Raw genomic sequence first — 23,141 nt, forward strand, 5'->3', positions numbered from 1 at the left:
AGGTGCTCACCTGAGCTCGGCTCTGAGGGTCCTGGCACCCAGACACTTAGGTGCGTGTGTGCCCGTGTGTGGAGTCACGTGTGTACAAATGCTTGGAAGTCCTCTTTGTAGGGTGTATTTTGTGTGGACACATGGTTATGCTGCTGCCAGTGAATGGACAGAGACAGGAGGGAGCAGGGAGGGAAGGCGGAGGGGAGAGGGTCTGCACTGGGCTTCCTCGGCCTTGGGACTCCCAGTGACGTGGGATTCTGTCTGTCCCACTGTTTCCCCCATACAGGGTCTCCCACAGTAAGCCTCCTGCAGGTGCCTGGGGTCGCCTGGTGGGTGTCAGCACACATTTTCCCACAAACCCTGGGCTCCGGAAATGCAGTCAACTCCCAGGGTGGGGTGTCCATTCTGATCTCAGTAATGTCGCCTCCATTTGGAGGGCTCTCAGGCTCACGCCTCGGACAACTGGGCGGGGCTCAGCACCTACTGCGCTGGGGTCCCTCCAGCGGGGACAGATACCGGGTCCCAGGTGCAGCATTTCTCACGAGGCTTTGGGCTGGACCCCATAGCGTGTGGAGTCCCAGGGGAGCCTGCAGGTTCTCTGAATTTAGGGCTAGCCTTGGAGCAGGAAGAGGATTTAGCAGGACGTGGTCTTGTAGCTGACCATTCATTCATTCCCTTACTCATTCATTTATTCACTCATTTAACAAGTATCCCTGAACCGAGTGCCATCTCCTGTGCCCTAGTCCCACAGGCCTGAGGGTGGACCTTAGCGGTCAATATCCTCTCCATCTTTTACACCAGGGTCTTCCAGACCAAGATCAGGGGGGTCTGCAGGGGTCTGTCGGGTTTTCTCAAATGGTCATGCTAAACACGGATCGTTCTTAAAGAATATGTCCCTGGAGATGACAGTGACAGTGAATCACAGACTCAGAAGATGGCAGGGGTCTCATCTCACCACTCATGAGATACCGGCAGCAATCTCACCCCACCCTCCAGTGCTCATGCAGCCCCAGCTTGCATGCCTCCCATGACGGGGCGCTCACTCCACCTGTGAGTTGATGCTCTATGAGACATACTCTCATCGATATCCAGCTGAAGCCTGGGCCACTTGCAGCTTCCACCCCTTTGCACCCCTTGCCTTCATATAGGAAATGCCCAATTTCTCTTCTTTAGGACGACTGGTTAAGGTAGGGTTGGTGGTGAGAACCACCTTGGTAAGCGGGGTGGAGCACCAGCCTTTGGGATTCCCTGGCGTCTCAGTGAGACGCGGTAGCCTAGGAAGCTAGGTTTCAGCAGATTTGATTGTAATGTGCAGGAAACTGATCCATCTGGGTGTGAATAACCAGCTCCTTGCTGCAGCTGTGTGTCCTGCAGGGGGTCCTCGCCAGGGAGGGCAGGTGGGGCTCCCTGGGGAAATCAGCAGCCCTGGTGATCCCAGAGGAGCAGACGGGGAGGTAGCACCCACTTGTGCAACCAGCTCAGGATTCTAACTGCTGCTGCCAGGAGGGGAAGTGTGGGCCATGGCCCACACATTTAGGTAGAAATATGCCGGGTACTCAGACACAGGATAAGAACGTCCATTTGGAGCCACGTTTTGGGGGCTGTCTGGAAACCACCTTACATGAGGAGGGTTGGAGTAGGGGCAGGGGCATCACATTGTCTCCAAAGGGCTGGAAAGCAGTGGGTGGAGGGTATAAGGGTTTTCACCCAGCTCCGGGCGTCAGGATGTGGCAGGAACATCTCCTGCTCCAACAAGGGCCCAGGACCCTTGCAGGGTGGGGACTGCCACCTGCCCTGTGAGGGTGCTCCAGCAGGTCCCGGAGCTGCGATCCACATGCATGCCCAACCACCACTTAGGTTCCTTCTGACACTAGGATTGTATGATGATGAAAGGAAGTGCTCCCAGGAGCCAACAAGGCTAACGCTTCCATGGCAACTCTGCCACTTACTAGCTGTGTGACCTTCAACAGGTTGCTTGACTTTGCTGAACCCCAGTTTCCTCATTCATAAAAAGGGAAATGATGATTCTTAAAAGTAAGTGTTGCTATGATTATTAAATAAGATATTCACATGAAGCTGCTAACAATGCTTGCCTCATAGCACGCACTTATCTCTCTAAAGGATTCCCAAGGCCACTAGCCTCAAGATCCTCCTGCTTCAGGAAGTCTGCCCTGATTAATCCCACCCTTTTTCTGACTGATCTGAGTCTCTCTGCTAAGATTCCCACACTCTCCTACCCATAAATGTACCTGCAGGCTACGTTGTCTGTGAGGCTCTGTGTCTGTGTGTGTGTGTGTGTGTGTGTGTGTGTGTGTGTGTGTGTGTGTTCCAGTCTCGAAGGATGGAGGGACATCGGATTTCATCTTAGGTGCTGGCTCCAGCCTCTTTTCTTCTCCTCTAGTCCCCTCTACCCAGCCTCCAAGAGCCATCCGGGGTTATTCTGTCCTGGGAGAGCTATGACCAGTTTGCATCCATACAGGATGCAATTTAGACTGGGGAAAAATAACAGTGGGTATGTGCGCGCGCGCGCGCGCGCACACACACACACACACACACACACAATCACGTGGCAGCCTGTCTACCTCCTCTCACGTCCTCTTGCTCCCTGCAGCAGTCCCTGGGGCCCGTTAAAGACGGCAACCTTCTCTGAGCAGCTTCAGCTTGGAGAGAGCACGGGCCGGCCCCCTGGCTGGCTCCAGGGGCAGCCTTCGCCTCTTACAGAATAACTGACCCCACGTTCTGTTTTCTGTTGCCGCTGCCTTGTCGGGGAGGGGTCCCCGCCTTACAGGGTTGGGGAGGCCTCTGGGAGGCAGTGCCGAGCGGAGTGAGGAGTGGGCATCTATCCTGCCCCGCGCTCTGTAGCCGCACTCTGCCCACCCCCACTTGGACTGGAAACAGCGCCCCTGGGCCTCTTTTCTCTAGGCAGCCCTGCCCTCCCCAGGGAGCACAGGCCAGAGGCCAGGGACGGGGGTTCCTGGTCTTGTGACTCTGGGCGAGTTAACCTCTCTGAATCTGGGCGCCTTCATCTGGGAAATAATGGGGGGACATAATAACGAGTGTTTGAGCTGGTGGATGTAAAGATGTGCTGTGAGCCTCATGGGACAAAACCAGTGCGAGAGAGTGTGTTTAATTTCACCACTCCTATTAGTGCGAGGGTGCGCCTGGGGTTATAACGTGATGGATTATGTGACGGGTCCCAGTGCCCTGTCCCCTGCGTGGTCTGCGTGAGCATGCGCACCGCGGGGGGGGGGGTGGGGGCTGTGGAGCCATCCGGTTCTCACATCGGAGGAGGAGGTCCAGCCAGATGTGCGAGCTCGAAACTGTGTGCAGTGTGACCGCGGGAGAGAATGAACGGTGTGCTGAACACACACCAACGCCCAGAAGATGTTGGCTGTGGTTATGTTTGTGCTGGGCTACGAATTGTGTTTTCTACCCTTACTTCCTAAATTTTATGTGAGAAGAGGTAAAAAGAAGTGTGGACGGCAATGACTGCATCTAGTTCCACGTGTATCTGCTGGAGTTTTCCTGTGAGGCCCTGTGTGCATTTGAGGTGATGCCGTCGCATCATGACCGGCCATCGATGATTCTGTGTGTGTATGAGGACCAGGGATGTCACTTCTGGGTGTGATGTCCCAAATGCTCCAAGAATCCTGCAACCCCGGAGAGTGCAGTGTTCCACAAAACCACCAGATGGCGCCCAGGCGCAGTCTAAGGGTCCGGAGCTGTGGGTTTTCCGGCCTGGCTGGGCTTTGTGTTCAGCCTCCATGCCTGCCCCCACCCATGGCGGGTGGGGAGCGTGTGTATGAGAGGGGCAGGAAGGGACTACTTGATTGCTTGTGGCTCATGTGCGTGTATACGGGGTGGCTAGTCTTTGCACACGGCATCCTCCTCCTTGCCATGACCACCTGGGCACTGCCCACACTCTATGCCCTGCAAACCCTGGCTCTCCCAGAACATGTGTGTGGACAGGCGGGTGGGTGCATGTGTGGTGGAGCAGACCCCACCCAGCCTCCCCACTTCCCAAACCCTCACCTTTCAGTCTGCCAGACTGCCCCTCACCCTGTCTTGTCCCTCCCTCCTTCCTTTACTCTCACTGTTCCCCTTGCTAAAAATGGTCTCCCTCCAGCCCAGCTCCTACGCATTCTTCAAAGACTTCTATCTAAGAGCCCACTTCTCCAGGAAGCCCGTTAGATGGCTCCAGCATCAACCACTGCCCCCCCTTTGGCTCCACCCACTGCCCAGGACTGTCTGTAGGCTCCACATTGTTTAGCAACTGCCTGCTGGAGATGGCTCATTCCCGAATCTCCCCAGAGTCCTGTAAGAGCAGGATGGTGCCCAGCACGGGACCGGGCACCCAGAGTAAGTGCCAGGTAAAAGCCAGATCATCAAGGGCCACCTTGCCTGCTCCACAGGCTCCCAAGAAGCCGATGCCAATGACAAGCTGCTGGAATACACCCCACAAGCAGCCCCTGGGACAGAGGACAAGTGAATTCTGGAGATGTGGCAGGCCGGGGCTGAGCCCTGGGGTGCCGAGGGGCAGAGGGTAAAAGAGGTAACGTGGACCACAGTGACTCCTGGGGCTGTTTTTAAGCCCCTAAGGTGGGCCATCTGCTTTCTAGGCAGGTATGGAAAGGTGGCACTATTCCTTGGCTACAGCAGGAGGAGCTACAGTTAGACTCTGGAAGAACTCGGCCTTGCCGAGTCAAGGAGAGGCTCCAGAGTGAAGCATGAGAGTGCTCTCCCTTGGAGTTAACAGGAGCCACAGTCGCCGTGCCCATCTGCATGGCTTTCTGTAGTGTTCACTGTGTCTGCTATCCATGCACTAACCCCATGTTACAGGCTGGCAAAGGGCTCTCAGAGGCACACGGCCACTCGCGAACCTGAAGACAGGAGCTGTCACCATTCCCGCTTGACGGATGAGGGGCTCATGGCTGGAGGGGGGGACTCGCCTGGCGGCCCAGCCTGCGAGCGGCCTTGCAGCCTCCTGGACTTTGTGCCCCAGGGATGCACACAGGAGTCCTTTGTCCTGTTTTGAAGACTGAGAGGGGAGTATGCCCACCCTGATCCCATCTGTGCCTGTGGCCCCCAATTCTGCGCCACCTGCTGGAACCCTCTTGTTTGTCCAGCATCTACTCAAGCCCATGCGTGCAGGATGTAGGATGTGGGGAGGAGGGGAGAACTGAGGGGGTGGAGGGGGCCATGAAGTGTGAGCCTGTTGGGAGACCTCTGGTGGCTCGGTCTCTGGAGGGGCTGGAGTCCCAGCACTGGCGGTGTGTGGAGCTCCTGTAAGGACGGGTTTAATTAAAGCATCATCGGGCTGGACCAGGCCTGCAGCCAGCAGGGGCTGCCCCCACCGCCCCTTCCCCAAATGGGAACTGCAAGAAAGCAAGAAGGTTGCCTTTCTCTTGTTTTAATTGTTCTGCAAAAGACCCTAAATGGGAGATAAAGTGGGGGAGCAGGAGAGAGAGGAAGTCGAGAGAGAGGGACAGCACGGAGAGAGCAAGAGGGAGAGGGAAGTGGAGATGCCAGGGAGCCAAGGGCAGGGCAAAGGGTCAAATCTGAGAGGAGGGTGTCACCTGGAGGGCCTGGCCCCAGCCAGCCTCAATCTGAACCTGGGGAGGGGGTGGTGAGATGGGGGCCCGTGGGCTCCCCTGAGGGGTGGCTGCAGCAGCCAGAGCATCATAGATGTTTAAATTAACTAAGTGCTTCTGTTTGGGGATGGGCCGGCTTTTTGCTCTGCGGAGTGGTGGCCTGGGGGACCCCTTAGGAGGACTCTCTTGGGAGTGGCTGGGCATCTGGGAAGCTGAGAGGGAGGAAAGTGCAGGGTGGGACCCCCCCCTGTAAGCACTCACCTTTTGTGTGTGGTGTCCTGCTGCTCCAGGCTAAAGGGAAAATGGAAGGAGGCCCCAAGGAGGCTGGGGAGCCCTGGGACAGAAATGCAGGCAGCCCACCCTGAGGCTGAGGTCCCTCCAGCCCCCCTGGACCTCTCTGGCACCTGGGAACTCGTGCTCGTTCTTGCTCGCCCATCCACCCTCCTTGGCACCAAGGTGGCTGAAGACGGGCTTGGCCACTCCCAGCGTGGCCTAACCCACTGTACCCCCAGGAGTTCTGTCCCAGTTCCTGGAGTGGCAGCTGGGCAGGTTACACACATTTAATTACTAGTAATTAAAAAACTGATTACTCCAAATGGCGCCTTCCTGGGGAGAGGCATGCTGTGCCTGTTCTCCGGCTCACCGAGAAGGCCATCTCTGGGGCATGGAGCAGGGACGTCCCACCGTCACCTCCTGTGTGTGGTGGGGGATGAGGGGCTCCCTTGCAGTCTGGAACAGCGCTGGCCTCCTCCACCAGCTTGCCCAGTGCCTAGTATGACACCATAAGAGCATCGCCCCATTGACTGGGGCACAAGTCCCCGTCTCCAGGTCCCCTTCTGAATGTACACCCCTTGGGAGGTGACACACTCAGAGCACGGTGAGTCAGAAGGAAGGCGCCTCTGTGGGGAGCCCAGGGAAGACAGGGCTCTGGGCCCCAGGGAGGAGGCAGGAGATAAACTCAGAGTGGGAGATAGGTGTGACAGAGTTGCCAATTTCATAGCCAGCACCCTGGAATTGATTAGCTTTAGTCATCACTAGGACTGAGGGTTAGTGAGCACCTGCCGTGTGCCAGGTGTGGATGCCCTGCCCTGAAGGACCAGCTACTCAGGGCAGGAGGCGGACATCGTGCATATAAACGAACTATGAACAAATGATGATTGATTGTGAGAGGGCTACAGGGGCAGGGACAGAGAAGAGTGGGGGAGGGGTTTCCCAGTTTATACAGGGCAGTTGGAGAAGGCGTCTCTGAGGAGGTGACACTGAGGGTGAGCACATGGAGCCGGGGTCAGGGGCAGGAGAAGGTGGGGAAGGCCCTTGGGGCAATGGGAGTTACTTGTGGGTGGACACGAGGTGAGGTGGGGAGGGAGAGGGCGAGAATGAGGAGCTTCAGGAAGGCTGGGGTGGGCATAGGGGGGCAGAGCAGGCTTGGGCTGGGGCCCCAGGATCTCATCCCAGTGAGTCCTTGTTCCCAGCAGCACTGGGGAGTCGTTGATGGGGAGTCATTAATGGGTCTGAAGGAGGGAGCGCCTGACCTGAGCAGTGGAGAACACAGTGGAGTGAAGGGGGATGGGAGCTGTGGGTGGGGGGAGAGGTGACCTGGAGATGGGGCCTCCAGGACCTGCTGAGGGAGGGGTGACGGGAGGTGGGGGAAGCCTGAGGAAGCAGGTCCCAACAGCAGTAAGAGGCTTCAGCAGCAAGAGGCTTTGAAGGAGGCCTCAGGGGACTCTCTAGGCTGTCTCATGGTGGAGGCTGCAGAGAAACCCGTAGGCTCTGAGGCATTGCTGGGAAGAGAAGGGGGAGCCCTAGAGCGCCAGGGGGTGCCCCGGGAGGCTCCAAAGTCTCCTTGTCACACCACCCTCCCTGGCCAAGTGCGTTGGTGACAGCGGCCACACAGGGAAGATTTATCCGTGGCCTCACGTGGAAGATGCTGATGCACTGCTGTGCTCATCAGTCAGGGGACGGCTACGCCAATTACTCATTTATTAATAAGGGGTTTGTGAGCAGCTGCCCCGCCCTGTGCCGGTCTCTCTGTGCCTGACTATCTGCTTTTATCCTGAAAAGTGTCCCAGACAAGCTCTCCCTGCCCCCTCTGCTGGGGCAGGTCTCCTCACCACAAAAAGGACCAACCGAGGCAGCTGCACACCCTCTGCTGGAGGGTCCTCCCTGGCCCTGCCTCCACCTCGCTGTCACTTGAGCACCTTCTGGGGAAGTCAGAGCCAGCCCTACACCTGCCCTACACTTGCCTCGTGCCTGCCCGGGGCTCCCTGGCTCCACTGGGAAAGGAGGTTCAACAAGGAAGCATGAGGAGACAAACAGACTGGTGCACTGAGGATTTGGGGTGCGTGGGTGCACAGGGTCCCACTCTGGTGTGAGGGGTGGGGGCTGGAGGAGTTTGGCGGGAGCAGAGTTTGGGCCTCCTCGGCCTGCCTGCTGTGGCCTGGCCTGCCCAGGGTAGGACTCAGTTCTGGGTCCTCGGATTAGCATTCAGTCGAAGGTGGGGACCTCCCTGAGGGCTCCCTTTGTCCCTTCTTCCAGCTGATTCTAACCTCGGCCAATTGGAGGCTCAGGGGTGCCTGGGAGAGAGGCTGTTGGGCCTGGAGAGGATGGGGAAGGGTGCCCCAGGTGGGCCTAGCTCTCTCCGCTCCCCACCTGGCCTCCAGCCTCCTGTCCTGGCTGCTCGCCTGTGCCCGGGATCCCCAGTTCTCTGCTCTGCCTCAATCCACCTCGTGATCCCGTGCTCTCTTGATCCCCTGCTCTTCTCTCTTGATCCCTTTTTCTTTCTTTCTCCGAACAGCTTTGCAGAAAGAGTACAGAAATCCGTTGCCATTTGACCCCTCTGAGCTCAGTTTCCTCATCTGCTGAGCAGGGTCAAATGTCCTTCACCAGGTGAGGTGAGACTCAGCTGGGATGATAACACATAGACAGGCCGCCTGAAAACCGTCAGTACTGGATCCTCCCAGCTCACCTCGGCTTCCCTTTGTCCTTTCCTCCCCCACCCCCTGCCCCTGCTCCCTCCCTTCCAAGGGTGTGCTGTCTACCCCCACAGCACAGTCGGGGCTCGGGGCATGGGGACCCCCTGATGGCAGGACCATCTTGCTCCATAATCCTCTCCCAGTGCTCCTCATTGTGGGTGACACAGAGCCAGAGGGAAACACTGGACATGGTCAGAGGGTAACTCACTTCATGGAAACCAAGTTTTCATGGGAAACACGGAGACAGGGGGTCTGCATTGTTCCGTTTCCTGAGACGACTCCTGCCCTCCCTCCCTGACCCTGAGTCAAGGACAGGGACTGTCCTGTCCCTCTTCTGGGGCGTCTGTGTAGGATCCAGCAGGAGCAGCACCGAGGTGGTGGGAAAGCTGGGAGGCTTCCAGGTCAAAGTCAGGGGCCAGGGTGGCCTGTCAGTGTGGAGATGCGGCTGCCTATGGGGTCTGGGTCTTTCCTATGGTAGGTTTATGGAGGAAGGGGGCAAGCAGCAGAGGATACAATGGCTTACATTAAAGCAGGAGGGATTACAGGGGGCCTAAGGAGGAATTCCTTTTTTCATCCAAAAGGCAATAGAAAGATGTACCCCTTCACTCCACAAGCTCGTGTCAAGCACAAACGTGGACCAGCCACTGCGCAAACAGCAAGGATGCGTCTGGAATAAGACAGGCCTGGCCTGGAATCAAACAACACAGGCAGGGGAGCTGAGGCCATGCTCGCAGTTTGTCCAGATCCATCAGGGCCACAAAGCAGCAAGTGACTGAGGACCTGCTGGAGGACAGCTGACACAGTTGATTCCTGAAGGACTTTGCCAGGGGCACGAGCTGGGAGGGGCATCTGCGCAGAGGGACAGCAGGTGCAAAGGCCCAGAGACAGAAAACTGTGAGTAGAGTGGAGGGTGGGGCGCTGCACAGAGGAGGAATGGAGGAACTGCACAGAGTTCACCTCTCGAGAGAGGGGAGGAGAAGGTAGGGGGGAGAATCAAGCAGGGACCCGGTGGAGGTGGCCGTGGGTGTCCAGGCCAGGCGAGAGGACTTGGTCTTGCAGCAGAGTGCGGTTACTGTGACTGGATTTGTAGGGCCACTCTGGCAGCTCCATGATGAGGCGCCCAGGGAGGTCCTGGAGTCAGGCAGTGGCAGTGGAATTCAGGAGAGGGACATGCTCGAGACTGAGTGAGGAGCTAGAATTGATAGGATTCAATGTCCAGTTAGGCGGCTGAGGGCCGTTAGCAACCAGGCCCAGGTGCGCGAGGGGCAGCACCCCTGACAGATGCAGACGCGGAGAACGACTGTCCGCAGCCCTGCTGCTTGATGGATGGATGGAGATCACACTGTCCACATGACCGTGACTGGACCATTCCAGGAAGTTCTCAGCCCAGGAAGAGAAAGTTGCAAGTAACTACTGTTTGTTCCAGGAACTTCCTTAAAATCCATGTTTCTGAACAAGAAACCACTCAGCTCCCCTTCTCAGGACAGGAGATCATGCACGTGGGTGAACCTGCTCGCCGTGAAAGGCTGTTCACTCATCTCACCTGCTGGAAACCCAAGCCATCATCTCACGGACCTGACGGCTCCTTGACTGAACTTTAGCCAAGCTCCTCTTAGCCGTCTAGGCCTCCACCTTGGTGTTTGTGCTTGTTGCGCCAAGTGGCCCAGTTTTAGCAAGAATCCTGTCAAGTCTGTTTAGAGACAACCTACCCTCTCGATATCTGATCGCCCTCACATCTGCTCAAATGCCTCACCCTTCATCCCGCAGGTGATGGCTGATGGCCCGGCTTGCCTTCAGCAAGAGTCCTGTCAAGTCAGGTTAGCCAGAATCCCCCTACCCCTCATGTCTCCTTTTAGGAATTTTCTATCCACTGCCCCCTACCCTGCTCCTTGGCTATAAATCCCCACTCGTCTATGCTGTATTTGGAATTGAGCCCAGTTCTGTACCGGGGTCTCTTTTCCTCTATTGCAATAGTTCCTGAATAAAATCTGTTTTTCTGCTTTAACTACTGTCCAGCTCTGGTTTTACTTTGACAGCTCCACCCAATTCCAATCAGGGCCCCACATTGCAAGACCCACCTCCAACGAGATCCCCAACCCTATAAACGCCTCTCTTTTCTGATATACCACTAAGACCAAGATGGCAGGTGCCCTCTCTTCCTGAGGCAGGCAATGAACTTGGCTTTACTTGATCAGTGGGTTCTTTTGCTAGTCTTTTCTGGGAGACAGGCTGAAATCAGATGGCCTTTCAAGGGTTCCTTGATCTCTCAGAGTCTACAAGGTTCGGAATGTCTGGTTCTGAGGTTGTAGGTGTCTCTCACCCAAGACCCTAAGATTCTAGGGTCCCCGGTCCCAGGGTTCACGGTGTGTCTGACCTGAGTCCTGAGGGTCACCAAGGCGGGGGAGGATGAGTCAGGACTCCACCCTACCAGGTTCTGGGCCCAGGTTCTGGGCCTACCGCAGGCCCAGAACTCTGACCAGACCTGGTCTCTGATCCTACCGCCTCCTCCAGGAAGCCTCCACCCAGAGGGTTTCTCCCCACAGCATTCAAGGTCACCCAGGTCCCCCTGTCGGTCACATCCTTACCCATTTCCCCCCTTCTTCTTTCAAGGTTTTATTTTTGGCCAGGTAATTAGCATAGCTCTTCTCATTAATATTATATTTAAAAAAGAAAAGGTGATGGTGGGGGTGGCGGGGTGGGAGGGAGGGGCTTGCATATGCCAGCAATTGTCTTGACAGCGGAGATCCGCAGTGACAGTCTACTTTAAGTGGTCCAATTAGCATAAGAAACGGCTCGCCAAAAGTTCTGAAGGCATCGTGTTGATTAATGCAATTTATCTTGCAAACCAGCGGCAGACAGCTGAATCGCTGCTAATGATTATCGTATACATTTATACACATTACGTACATGCGGCCTCCTCTCCGAGAAACGGTGCCTCTCCCTCTCGCGGGCCTGTGTCCCCCAGCCCAGTGGATCCCCAAACCTCCTGCCCAGGTTTCCAGTGGGTCGCCTGTGTCCTCAACTCCAATTGACTGGTTGCCAAAAGGGGTTGCCTTTGATAGGAAGGGGCTGGCTTTACCCTGAGATTGAGCCGGTGTCTAGAAAAAATGCATTCAAGGATAATTTTCACTGCTCAGGTGAAGCTCCAGGCAGCCACAGGAGTGGCCAGCAGATGAAGTCAGGACAGCAGAGACTGTCCGGATATATAACAAGGTTCTAAATGGCCGGCTGGCAGACGCAGCTTAAATAAGGGGTGTGTGCAGCTTGGTGCTGGCAGCATCCTCCTCCCTTCTCTTTCAAACATCCAGCTGTGCGCTCTCTCCTGGGTTCTAGACCAGAGTCCTGGGAGCTGCATGGGCCGGGGTCCAGGCCATGGCTTTGTAGGGTGCTCCATCCGGGCCAGGCCGGGAGAAGAACACCAAAGCAAGGCAGCCGGCAGAATGACCAGGACGGCTACCAGTTCTGAGTGTTCATCTTGTGCCTGGACCGTCCTCACAGCTTACATACACCATCCCATTCATCCTCCACGTCACCTCCTTCCCATTCTACAGACAAGAAATGTATCTGGTCTGGAACCCAGGCAGCCTGGCCCCAGAGCTGGTGCGCCCTTAGTCGCCATTCTCAGCAACCAAAATCAGGTCAGAATCTGGAAGTCAGATCAGAGCCAGGGGAGAGTGGGGCCCTGCCTCAGATGGTGGAAGCTTCCACTTCAAGGTGGGTGGGGAGGCTCGGGTAGGTAAGGCTCCTGGGAGGAGGTGGGGGACTCAGAGGAGGGGAGACACCTGGGAATGCAGGGAAAGATAGAAACTGAGGCACAGAGGTGGGACTGGGCAGAGCTAGGCCATTGGTGCCTGCTTTGTGCCAGGGGCTGGGTTTCAAGAATGCATCAGAGAGGACCCTTTCTCAAGGGGCTGAGGGGCCAGGGGTAAACTTGATTGGGCATATGGTTTTACAGATAGAGTAAAACTCCCGGGAGTGGGGACAGTTTGAGCAATGCCAGGGGACAGCAGTGGAGCAGTAAGGTTGTCTTCCTGGGGACGGCTCTGAGGTGATGGGGTAGGGTGTGGGGAGAACCAGCTGGGATGTTCCTGCAAAGGGCCCCAGGAAAACTGGGTGGGCTTGGGGCCTGCTGGCAGTGATGGGGGCATGGGGGAAGGACCACTGGGGCTCAGGTCAGCATGCAGGAGGGACCAGGAGCCCTCCAAGGGGACCCGAAGGCTTGACGGCAGCAACGCAGTTGATGGTAATAGGGACGTCCGGGGTGGGGATAGTGCGGGACTGGGGAGGAGGGGAGGTGGTGAGCTTGCTTCAGGTGGAGATGTCAATTGGACCAACGCGGTGGTGACGACTGGTCCTTAGGATGAAGGTCCGAGCCAGAGGTGTGGGTTTGGGATTTTTTTTCTTAGGACTCAGACTCTTAGGGGAAGAACTGAACTTTCTTGAGCCCCTACCATGTTCTAGGCAGTGTGCCAGGAGCTCAGTTCCCCTCCCAACAGCTGTATGAGGGAAGTACTGGTATCCCATGTCACAGATGCTCAAACTGAGTCTAGGTGAGTAACTACCAGGGTCATGCAGAGTAGGGGAGAATAAGCCTAGCCTCACCCACAAGCCGCCCAGCCTCAGAGTCCACCATGGGGGAAATGCACCACAGACTGAGGAGGAGACGCATCTGGCTGTGGGGCCTGGTGGAGGGTCGCAGAGGACCTGGACATTTCCATCCTGATCTGGGTGCCTGGGAGAACTTCAAGACACCTCCGTTAGGATGTTTCTTCCGTGGGCCCTTGAGTGGTAACATACCAATGTAACCTTGAAAACATTCTGGTCCCCACAGGTAGGTAAAAACGTTATCTATTCTCTCAGCAAACCCCTGGTCCATTTTGGCCAGGTTCTAAGACTGGAGGGTTCAGGAACTAGATGGTCCCCTTTTGGCTTCTGTTCCCCTGACTTCTCACCCTGTGGCCTGTGAGAGGCTCTTGGTGGTGGCTGCCTTATGGAGTGAGCCAAGGCCCAGGGCCAGGGGCTCCAGGAGGGAAAGGGCCAGCTTGGGCCTTCCCCCTACACCTTCTCCAGCCTTCCCATTCTCCAGGGGGTCTCCAGGAACCTGCGTGTAAGGGCTCTAAAGGCCCGCCCTGCGGTTCAGGTCACTTTGGTGATTCTGGTTTGTGTGGGAGCCAGGACGGTGGCACTCAGGAGCCAGTGAGACACCCACCAGTGGGGAGAGAGGTTTCAAGAAGGAAGCCTTTGGGTTTCCAGCACTCTTTCTCTGCAGAACCCACGGCAGGGCTCCTAGGAATTGGGTGCAGAAGGGTGTGGAGGGAAGGAACCTGCCCACGTGAAAGCCTGGGGGAGCAGAGCAGAGGGCGCTTTGGCGCCTGTTAGGATCAGATTATGGATGGACATAAGGGTGATCATGGTGTGCACGTGTGTGTATCTGCATATGTGTGCACGCACGCATGTGTGCTCCTGTGCTTGTGTGTGTGTGTATCTGTGTGTCCCTGGAAATGCTTGATTTGTGTCTAGGCATGGCTGGGTTTGTATGTGACTCTCTGTGAGAGTGACACCGTGAGCCTGCTTGGGGAGGTGAGGTGTGACTGTTCAAGGGTACACAGTTGCATCTGTGAGTGTGTGCCTGGTTACTGGTGTCTACAGGCCTGTGAGTGTGTACACACAGGTGAATATGTTTGAGAAGATGAATCCCCACGAGGCGGCCTGATTGTATCCAAGAAGGCATGCGATGTTTTTGAGTGTGTATTTGTGCGCATGTGTGTGACAGTGTGTGACCATGTTGGGAGGATGTGTGTGTGCGCATGTGCCTGTGCATGTGTGCTATAACATGATGAGCTGTAAACTTTAAACTGAAAACACAGGCCTGAAAGGACAGAGACAGAAGGCCATGATCAGAGTGGGTGGCAGCAGTCCAGGCAGGCTCCCTGGTGGAGGTGGTTTCTGGGACCTGCACTCACTCCCACTACATGCCACCCCCCCCCCCCACCAAGATGGGACGACGAAGGAGCTAAAGGCGGGCCTCCTTGGGCCCTTGTGCCATTGCCCTTGGGGCTAAACCAGCTGAGCCAGGACTCAGCAGAGCCTGGGTGGCCCCTGCTGGGGAGCTGCAGTGCGTAGCCCACACCGAGGGCACTGGGAGGGCCTCTGAATACCCTGCAGCCTCCGTCTGAGCCTCAGCCTGCAGCCTCCGTCTCCACCAGCCACAGACACCTAGCCCAGCCCAGGGCCTGGTCCCCAGCGCCTCCCTGGAGATGCTGCTATGGGTGTGCTGAGAGCCCCTCATTTTCTGAATGAGGTGGCGTCCCCGTGGCTTAGGAGAATACCCAACCTGCTGGTTTTCTATCAAGGAGCACTGACCAATGGACAAAACCACTGCGGGCCATCCTAGCTACTCCGTTTAGTTTTTGCTTTTTAATAGGAAAATATAGTGTGGCACTCATTCACTTTAAAAATGAAAAACAGGGAACATAAAACTGATTTAATAAACACACCAAATAATAAAATATTCCTCTGTTCTGCGTAATAGGAATTGAAAGGAGAGTAACAAAAGGGTAGGGAGGCAGCAAAGAGACAGAGGATGGGGTGTGGGACAGGGGCCCAGAGAGAGGCCCAAACAGAGAGAAGGCCACGGAAGGAGGTATCAAGAAAGACAGAGGTGCAGAGAGAAGAGAGGCGGAGACAGAGCCTGGACCCCCAGGCACATGGAGGACCCCAGTGTCTAAAGGGCCCAGCACCAATGGAGGAACCCTGTGGCCAGCAGTGGCTGCACATTTCATGCTGTTCTCACCAAATCCTCTCAGTAATCCTGAAAATATTATTACAGAAGAGAAACATGGAGTGCAGCGAGCTTCGGCAACTCGCCCACATCCCCAGCTAAGCCACGCTCTGACCTCGGTCTCGCTGACTCGGACCCAGATCTCTCCACCAGGTTTCACGCCAGGCACCCGGGTCTTGCTCTGGCTCGGGCGTCCATGCCCTGCCCCTCTGCTCTGCACCCCCACAGCCTCTGCCCGAGCTCGGCCCTTCAACACCACTCGCTCGAGTGACCATAGCAGCCTCCCACGGGCCTTCCTGCCTCTACTCTCCCCATTTGCCGTCCTGCATGCTGCTCCTCCCGCAGGGCCCCAGGCCCTGGCTGCCCCCCGTGCTCCTCTCTCACCCATTCTTCCACCTGCCCTGTGCTCTAGCCACTTGTCTTGCTCGATCACGCTGTGTGCTTTTGTGGTCTGATGTCTTCTTAGCCTGAAATGCCCATGGGGACCATGGAGGTTTGTGCAAGGCCCCGTGGGAGCTGTAGAGGAAGGTCTGGGGGTGTTAGCGAAAGTTTCCAGAGGAGCTGAGGTCTGAGCTTGGAGCCTGCAGGCAGATGAAGGTATAAGGGCATTCTAGGTGGAGGGAACAGCATGTGCAAAGCTCGGGTGGGTGAGCGAGTATGTGCAACGTGGCAGGAGCAGGACATGTGAGGGCGGGGGGGGGGGGGCTGAGGGAGGCTGGCAGGGAGGCAGGCCCCCCAAACTATCCTGTCTTGTTTGTGCTTTCCTGAGCCCAGATGTGCTCTACACCTGGCTGTGAATCTTGGCTGTACACGGGCATGGTGGGCTATGCATGTGCTTGGTGTGCGGGCTGCAGGCCCTCCTTCCAGCTGCTGACTGATGCACTTGCGGGCTGGCGCTGAGTCAGCTCCCGGTTGCCTGGTGGACCATAGGCTCCAGGAGGGCACACAGTGTGCCTGACTTGTTTTCTGTGGCCTGACACATAGTAAGAGTTCAATAAAGACCTGTTGAGTGAATGAAGGGATTTCAACCCTCAAGGAGAAATCTCTGGGCCTGGAGCTGAGCAGCAGCGGGCTGTCTGGACCCCAGTGCAGCCATCCTTTGTTGCCTTTTAGGCTGGAGCAGCCTGCTCCACTTGCTCAGCTCTGCCTGCCTGATGCCCCTTCCCAATCTCCAGCCACAGCCACCTGGACCCTCACCATCTGACCCAGGGATGGAGCCTCAGGGGGCTCCAGGCTAGTGTCGCGTCATCACTGCTGGGCCAGGGGCCTCACCCCAATACTGGCGCTTACCAGCTGCACAGTATCCAGCCCATACTGAGCAAGAGTCTACGACCAGGGCCTTCTGCGGAGCCCTTCAAGTGGAGAAACCCCTGCGTGTCTCGTGTCAATAACACCGTGAGTGAGAGCTTACTGTCCGCCAGGCCCTACTCCAAGTGCTTCAGAGAACAAGCAGAGTGATATTATCCCCATTGGACAGATGAGGAAACCGAGGCCCAAGCAGGTGAAATCACTTGCCCAGAGATATGCAGCTGGTCAGGGGTCAGCAGCGCCACTCCGGCTCCACACTCTTAATGACCACACTCTCCTTCTAGAGGAGGGAAGGTTCCCTGCTGGCTTGATGTCTGGGTTCTGGACGGGCATCTGCAGATCTGCGGGGGAGTCCAGAGGGAGCACCAGTGGGAGGGAGTGGCCTTTGCAGCCAGATGGGCTTGGAGTTGAATCTCAGCTCCAATCCATGGAGATGCGTGACTGTGAAAAAGCTCCCTACCCTTGCTCAGCCTCCACGGGGCCGTTCCAGGATGAGAATGTTGTCACCTTCCTTGAGGTGGGTGAGGCTCGATGAGGGCATGTGCGATGAAATAGGTCCTGGCACCAGCACGACTCATCGAAGGTGCTCATGAAAGTCTAGTGTGATTAGCGGCACCCCCAGGGCCCCCAGCAATGCTGGGAACACATTAAGCCTTGAAAAATTCGGCTTGAGAAGGCCATTCATCTAGGACTGAGTTGTCATTTGTACAGGGACATTTGCGTTTCCACAAGGGTGCTGATCTTTGGCGATGTCACATTCCTGCCCTGGATTTGGCTCAGCAAATGCATCCACCAAAGGGCAGAGTTCAACCAAAACTAACCTCGGATATGGAGAGTTCGAGGATGCATCAGACTTGAAATTGCTAAGTGGGGTTTCTAGTTGTGGCCCCAGGACTGTCACCCCTCGAACCCCTCACCCCATTGCAGCTGCCTGACCAGCTCGGCTCAACCAGTGAAGTGGCAGAGCTTTGTGGGCTGGCAAATCCCAGGAAACACCCACTGCCTGTGAGCGAAGTTATTTAGACTCGTGTGTTAATGACTGCCAAGGACAGTGCTCCTTCTGGATGTGCAAATCAAGCTGTGGGGGCTAACAGAATGAGCCTGCCTAGCTGACAGTGCACCCCTACCTGGCTCTGAGGTGGCCTGCAATGGCGCCTGGGCCCCACCCGCAGGTGTAGGGGGGAGGCGGGCTTGCTCTGTGGCTCCCCTCAGCTCCACGCTCTATTCCGGCCTTTCTTCCTCCTGAGGGGTCACTCTCGCTCATTAAGGACATTTTAAGTGGCTTTTAAAGCCTTTGCTCTCTTATCAATGGAAAGACTCCCCTCAGAGATGCGCAGCTGGGGCGCAGCCTGGCCCATTACAGCTGCTCCAGAGGCAGCCTCTGCCGGGCGAGTGGGAGGGGCTGGAGAGGGGCCCAGGGATTCCATGCCTTCCCTCAGAGACACCCGCCTGCCCTGGGAGGGAGAGGCGGAGGGGAAGCCAAGCGGAGCTTCCGAGGGTGGAATGCGTGCACCCCGATCTCCAGGGGCACGAAGGCCAGGCCAGGCCATGATGCTGCACGAGCAGGAAGCTGGAGGTTCAGAGAAGCCCTGTGGTCAGACCCCCACCTGGCCCCGTGGTCTGACAAAGCACATCAAAGACCCTTGTGTGTGTCCTGTGTGTACCTGATGGGCACTGTCCCTTGGTCTTGGTGAAATGAGCAAAGAGCTCAAGGTAGAGCTGGGCCCAGGGGCCCCTGAGAAGGGACAGAAGGCCCGGCCACCTAGACCCCCAGGGACCAGAAAAGATCTTTAATTCCATGTCTGCTAGGCAGGCTTCTCCGGCCAGACGCCCCACTCCAGCTCCAGCTCCGAGGTTTGTTTGTTCCAGCTCTGCTCCTGCTCCTCCTCCTCACACCAAATGGCATTTAAATGTTAATCAAGTCAGGGTTGCCGACACTCCACTCCCAGGCGGCAGCCCAAGATCAAGGCCAGACCTGAGAGGCAGCCCCACCTGATCTGGAATTGGCAATGCCACAGGTCCTGTTTGCCCAGGGCCTGGGGCCAGCCAGACTCTGGGCTCCTAGGAAGGGGCACAGCCCACGGATGGGTGGGGGTCTGGGTCACAGGACTGGGGTGTGGTCAGGGAGCACAGTGCAGACTGCCCTGCTAGGCTCCCTTCTGCCAGGGCACAGCGAGGACCACGGGGCTGCCACAGCCTGGAGTAGACTTGCCCTGGACTTATCTGAGGGCCCCGTAGGTAGGTCTGAATAAGTCCCTTGGACCCTGCTTTCCTCGCCGGCCCTTCCTGAGTTCTCTGAACCTCATTCCTTGTCCTGTGTCTCCCGCAGCCTTTCTCCCATCTCTTGTTCATCACCTGCTCTCTCTCCGTTCGCCTGCCTCCCGGGCCCTCCTGTCTTGTTCTGACAAATCTCTATGCATTTGCTCACACTGGCTCAGGGTTCAGGTGAGGTTTGGGCAGCTTCCCTGTCTGGACGATGGAGATGATATTTGCTCACGGCCCCTCAGGAGATTACAGGAGGTGATGCTCAGGAGAAAGCCAGGCACATAGTAGGCCCTCTCTGGTTTCTTCTTCCGTTTTCTCCTCTGATTCTCTCTGAAACTCTCATTTCTCCCCACATCTCCTAGGCATACCCCCACACAGAGTGGAATCCCCCCTCTCCTGTGGTTGGAGGGCTGCAAGGGCAGAAATGCCCACTGGGCACAGGTGCCGCTAGGCCTTTGAGGAGGGTCCTGGACACATGCTTGTGTGTGTGTGTGTGTGGAAGGGAGGGATGGGAGGCCGAGTGAGATTAGGACATGCTGAACATGCTTTTGTGCCTTGAAAAAGCCATTAGTAGCCCTGCAACACAGGAAGGGAACTTCCCACCCAGGCAATATTTTCATGTACAGAAATTTATCACCTACCAGGACACAGACAAGAAAGAGGAAAGGAGGAAACATTTTTCCAGGTATCCAACATCAACATAAAAAAAGTAGGTACAGGTTTTTAAAAAAAGAAAATAAGTACCAACATTCTTTATACCATAGATTTTCTCAGGCCTTCTCTTAGAGCCTTATAACTCTTTACTTTAGGCAGAATCTTAACGGTATTGATAATCTGGGTTCTTAGCATACAAGAGTTCGGAATTGGGACTGTATGAGGGGCTGCCCCACTCTCATGCTCAGCATCCTCCCTTTCTCTGCTTGGTCCCCTGTCTGCCCATTTGTCTGCATCCAGGACTCTCAGGGTGGGGACCACATCTGTCACTGTGTCTCCAGGACACCTCGCATCAAAAACCAGGGCCCCTCTGGGTGAAGAGCCTGGAAAAGGGGGATAAAAGGAGCAGCCTCTTTGCCCAGTGGTGGCTCCTTTGTTCTATGGAATTCTTCACCCTCGGATTGCTCAAAACAGGCATGTTTCCAGGGGATGGGTGATGGTAAGGTCTGCAGAGCACCCCTCACACTCAGCACCAGGGAGCCCAGTCACAGGGCACACGTGCCCGCCCCTCGCCAGCTACCCTCTCCTTCTGGGTCCCTGTCTCCCCTTCCTCCCACTCTTCCCTTATAGCCAGCGTCTCCACAAACATTGTTCTTGGTTTTCACTCTGTTTCCCAACCCGGGTCCTGTTCCTGGGGCAGGAGAAATGACAAATGTCCTCTCATTTCTCCCTGGCAGCCACCCCAGGAATTGACCCCATCCCCTACCTGTGCTCTGGGACCCACTTGGAGTGTCAGACACTCATGCCACAGCTGGGGAGGAGAGCAGGGAGCACCGAATCCTGAGAGAGTAACTGGAAGGTCCCGCTTTGTGCTGTGGGCCTTGGTCCAGAGGCTGCAGTCTGTAACTCCGAGCCCATCCAGGGTTTCTCCCGTGGCGCTGTCTCCTTCGGGGCTGGCCACACGCACTGGACCCCCAGCCCCACTGTCTTCTCAGCCCACAGAAGAGATGTGCCTGAAACCTTGGTCACTAGCACTTCCGGTTGGGTCTAAAGTTAGAATTAGGAAGAGAAATGGATTGCTTACAGCAGAACAAGTCTCAAATGCTCTCATAAGGTGTTCCACAGAGAAATATAGGTGATTTCTATGCAGTTCAGCTGAGGGGGACAGGAAGAAATAGACATGGGACATGACGGAACAGAAGGCAGGGCCTCTGCCCTCTGCAGACTGGAGACTGGCAGGCGGCGGGGGAGGGGGCAGTGGAAGACCACAGTAGTGGCCGAGAGGCAGAAGAGGATCAGACCACAGGTGCTGGAGGAGAGAGAGAGGAGGAAGGCCAGTGGGGACTGGGGCAGTCACCCAAGGTCTCCTGGGGTGGTGAGAATCCAACACTCACGTAAAGGAGGAGGACTGGGGGGGGGTGGCAGTGATGCGGGAGGCTTCTGGGCAATGATTTATGGGGTAGGGTGGGAGAGAGCAGAGAACTAACATGCTGAAGTAAGGGGTAGGTGCTGGGCAAAAGGCACCGAAAGGGAGAGGAAGAGCTCGAATAGCAAGAGCCTTGACAACTCAACACTAGAGGCAATGGGCAGCCACTGCAGGTTCTTGAGCAGGGAAGTAGCCCAAGGAAGGGAGGAAGGGGTCTCCAGCACCCCCTAAGTTGGGAGGAGCAGGGTTGGTTGACCCCCTCCCGCCCCCCACTCCCACCCCTGTCACAGAGCAGGAATCCTCATTAGAAGGGAGGAACACATCCCCCGACCCCCATGATTGAGGTTGGGAGCCAAGGGCTGGGGAGGGGTCTTGATGAAAAGGAGGAGAGAGGGTTCCCTCAGAGTCCCTGAAGGCAGACAGGGCAGATTTAAAACTAAGTCAACAGCTGGACGCCAGATTACCTCTTGAAAAATGACACTTCATGGGAACAATAGTAAAATCCTGCCCAGGATCCAGGTAATCAACTGGGTGATCAGGAACGAGGCACCCTCCTCGACAGTGAGTTGTGTGATCATGACATGGGGTCTCAGTGGGAATTTAGAGGGAGGCAGGCTTTAGCTCAGCCAAAGGAAGAACTTTCTAACCCTTGAAACTGTCTAATCGCGGAACAGAACATCTGGAAAAGGCCACGCGCTCCCTGTCACTGGAAATGTTCGAAAAGGAGAGGCCTCGGGCGGGGCAACATCTATCACCGTGTTCTCTAGATCTTGGCCCTGTGAAGACCCTGCCGAGGGGGATGGTCTCTGTTCTTCCCAAATGAGATCATGAGGTGCCCAACAGAACAGGGCTTGGGCTGGAACAGTGATGCGGTGAACCCTGAAAACTGCTCACAGCACAGAGCCCAGCCTGGTCAGGTCTTTACTATTATCCTGCTTATTAAGAACATCCACAAGTCATGCCCAGATGCCAGTCCTAGGCCCTCTGCTCCTGACTTCCACCTGCCAGCTCCAAACTCCACACAAGCCTTGCAGGACAGGTCCCTATCCCTTTTTGCAAACAAACAGCTGAGGCTCAGAGGTGGGTGACTTATGCAGGAGTGGAGGTGGAGGGGGCTGCAGTCTGCCCGACGCCGATCCCATCTTCCCCACATTCCTATCTGGGCCCCTGGCCTGCTCCTCTCCTGCCTCAGTGGGACCTGAAGCTTGGTTCCCATAGAGATGGAGCCAGTAGAGGTTGCATCAATATTCCCAATGGAAGACCAGGAGGCTGGGCTTGGAGAGGGTAACAGCATCCTCCGGTCCCGGAGCACCTGGATTGGAATCTCAGACCTGCCAACCTCCCCCCTTGTGCTCTTCCCGCTACACCTGGAACCTCTCTGTCTGGGATGGATCTGGTGCCCACTCCCACCCCACCTTCCCCTCTTCTCTCTGCTTCCACCCTTCTCCCCATTCCACATAGAGCTCTTCTGGGTGGCTCCTTACTGGTTTCCCATTTAAGAGATATTTACCGAAAACCCCAGCGAAAATGCTGAGCTCTGCAGGATCCAGGAGTAGGTGAGTTGGGGTGCTGGCCTCTCAGAACTTTAACTTGGCTTTAGAGATACCATCTGGGGAGGAAATCTGGGAGGCCATGGGGCCAGCATCCACTCGAGGAGGGGGTGCCGCAGGGTGTATGTGCTGGGGTGTTGCAGGAGGAAGTGAGGGCGACGGGGCTCAGGTAGTGGTGGTGGGGGGCTTCCTGGAGGAGATGTGAGATGGAGAGGACAGGGCAGGTGGGCGGGAAAGTAGCAGCATAGTCAAAGGGGTGTGGGAATGATGGGGGAGAAGAGCCTGACGGGAGACACAGGTGGGCAGGTAGCTGGAAAGAGCTGGGGGCTGGACCTGTCGGCCTTGATTCTCTCAGCCTTGGGAGGGCTGCAGGGGGTTCCTGAGCTGGAATGGGGGTTGGGGGAGGGAGGGAAAGGATGCTCTGGGGATGTCTTCCTCGTCCTGCATGAGACATCTGGGACAAGAGGGACAGGGGAGCCACATCTGACTTTTTCTAATGAGCTCTGGTGTGGGGTACCCACCAGGTGTGGGTGCAGGACTGTTTCCATCCTCCCTGCTCTGGGAACAGGGAAGAGAGGAAGGAAAAATGTAAATCAAATCGGG

This window comes from Diceros bicornis, chromosome 16 (assembly GCF_020826845.1).
Source record: "Diceros bicornis minor isolate mBicDic1 chromosome 16, mDicBic1.mat.cur, whole genome shotgun sequence".
In the NCBI taxonomy this organism is placed as follows: domain Eukaryota; kingdom Metazoa; phylum Chordata; class Mammalia; order Perissodactyla; family Rhinocerotidae; genus Diceros; species Diceros bicornis.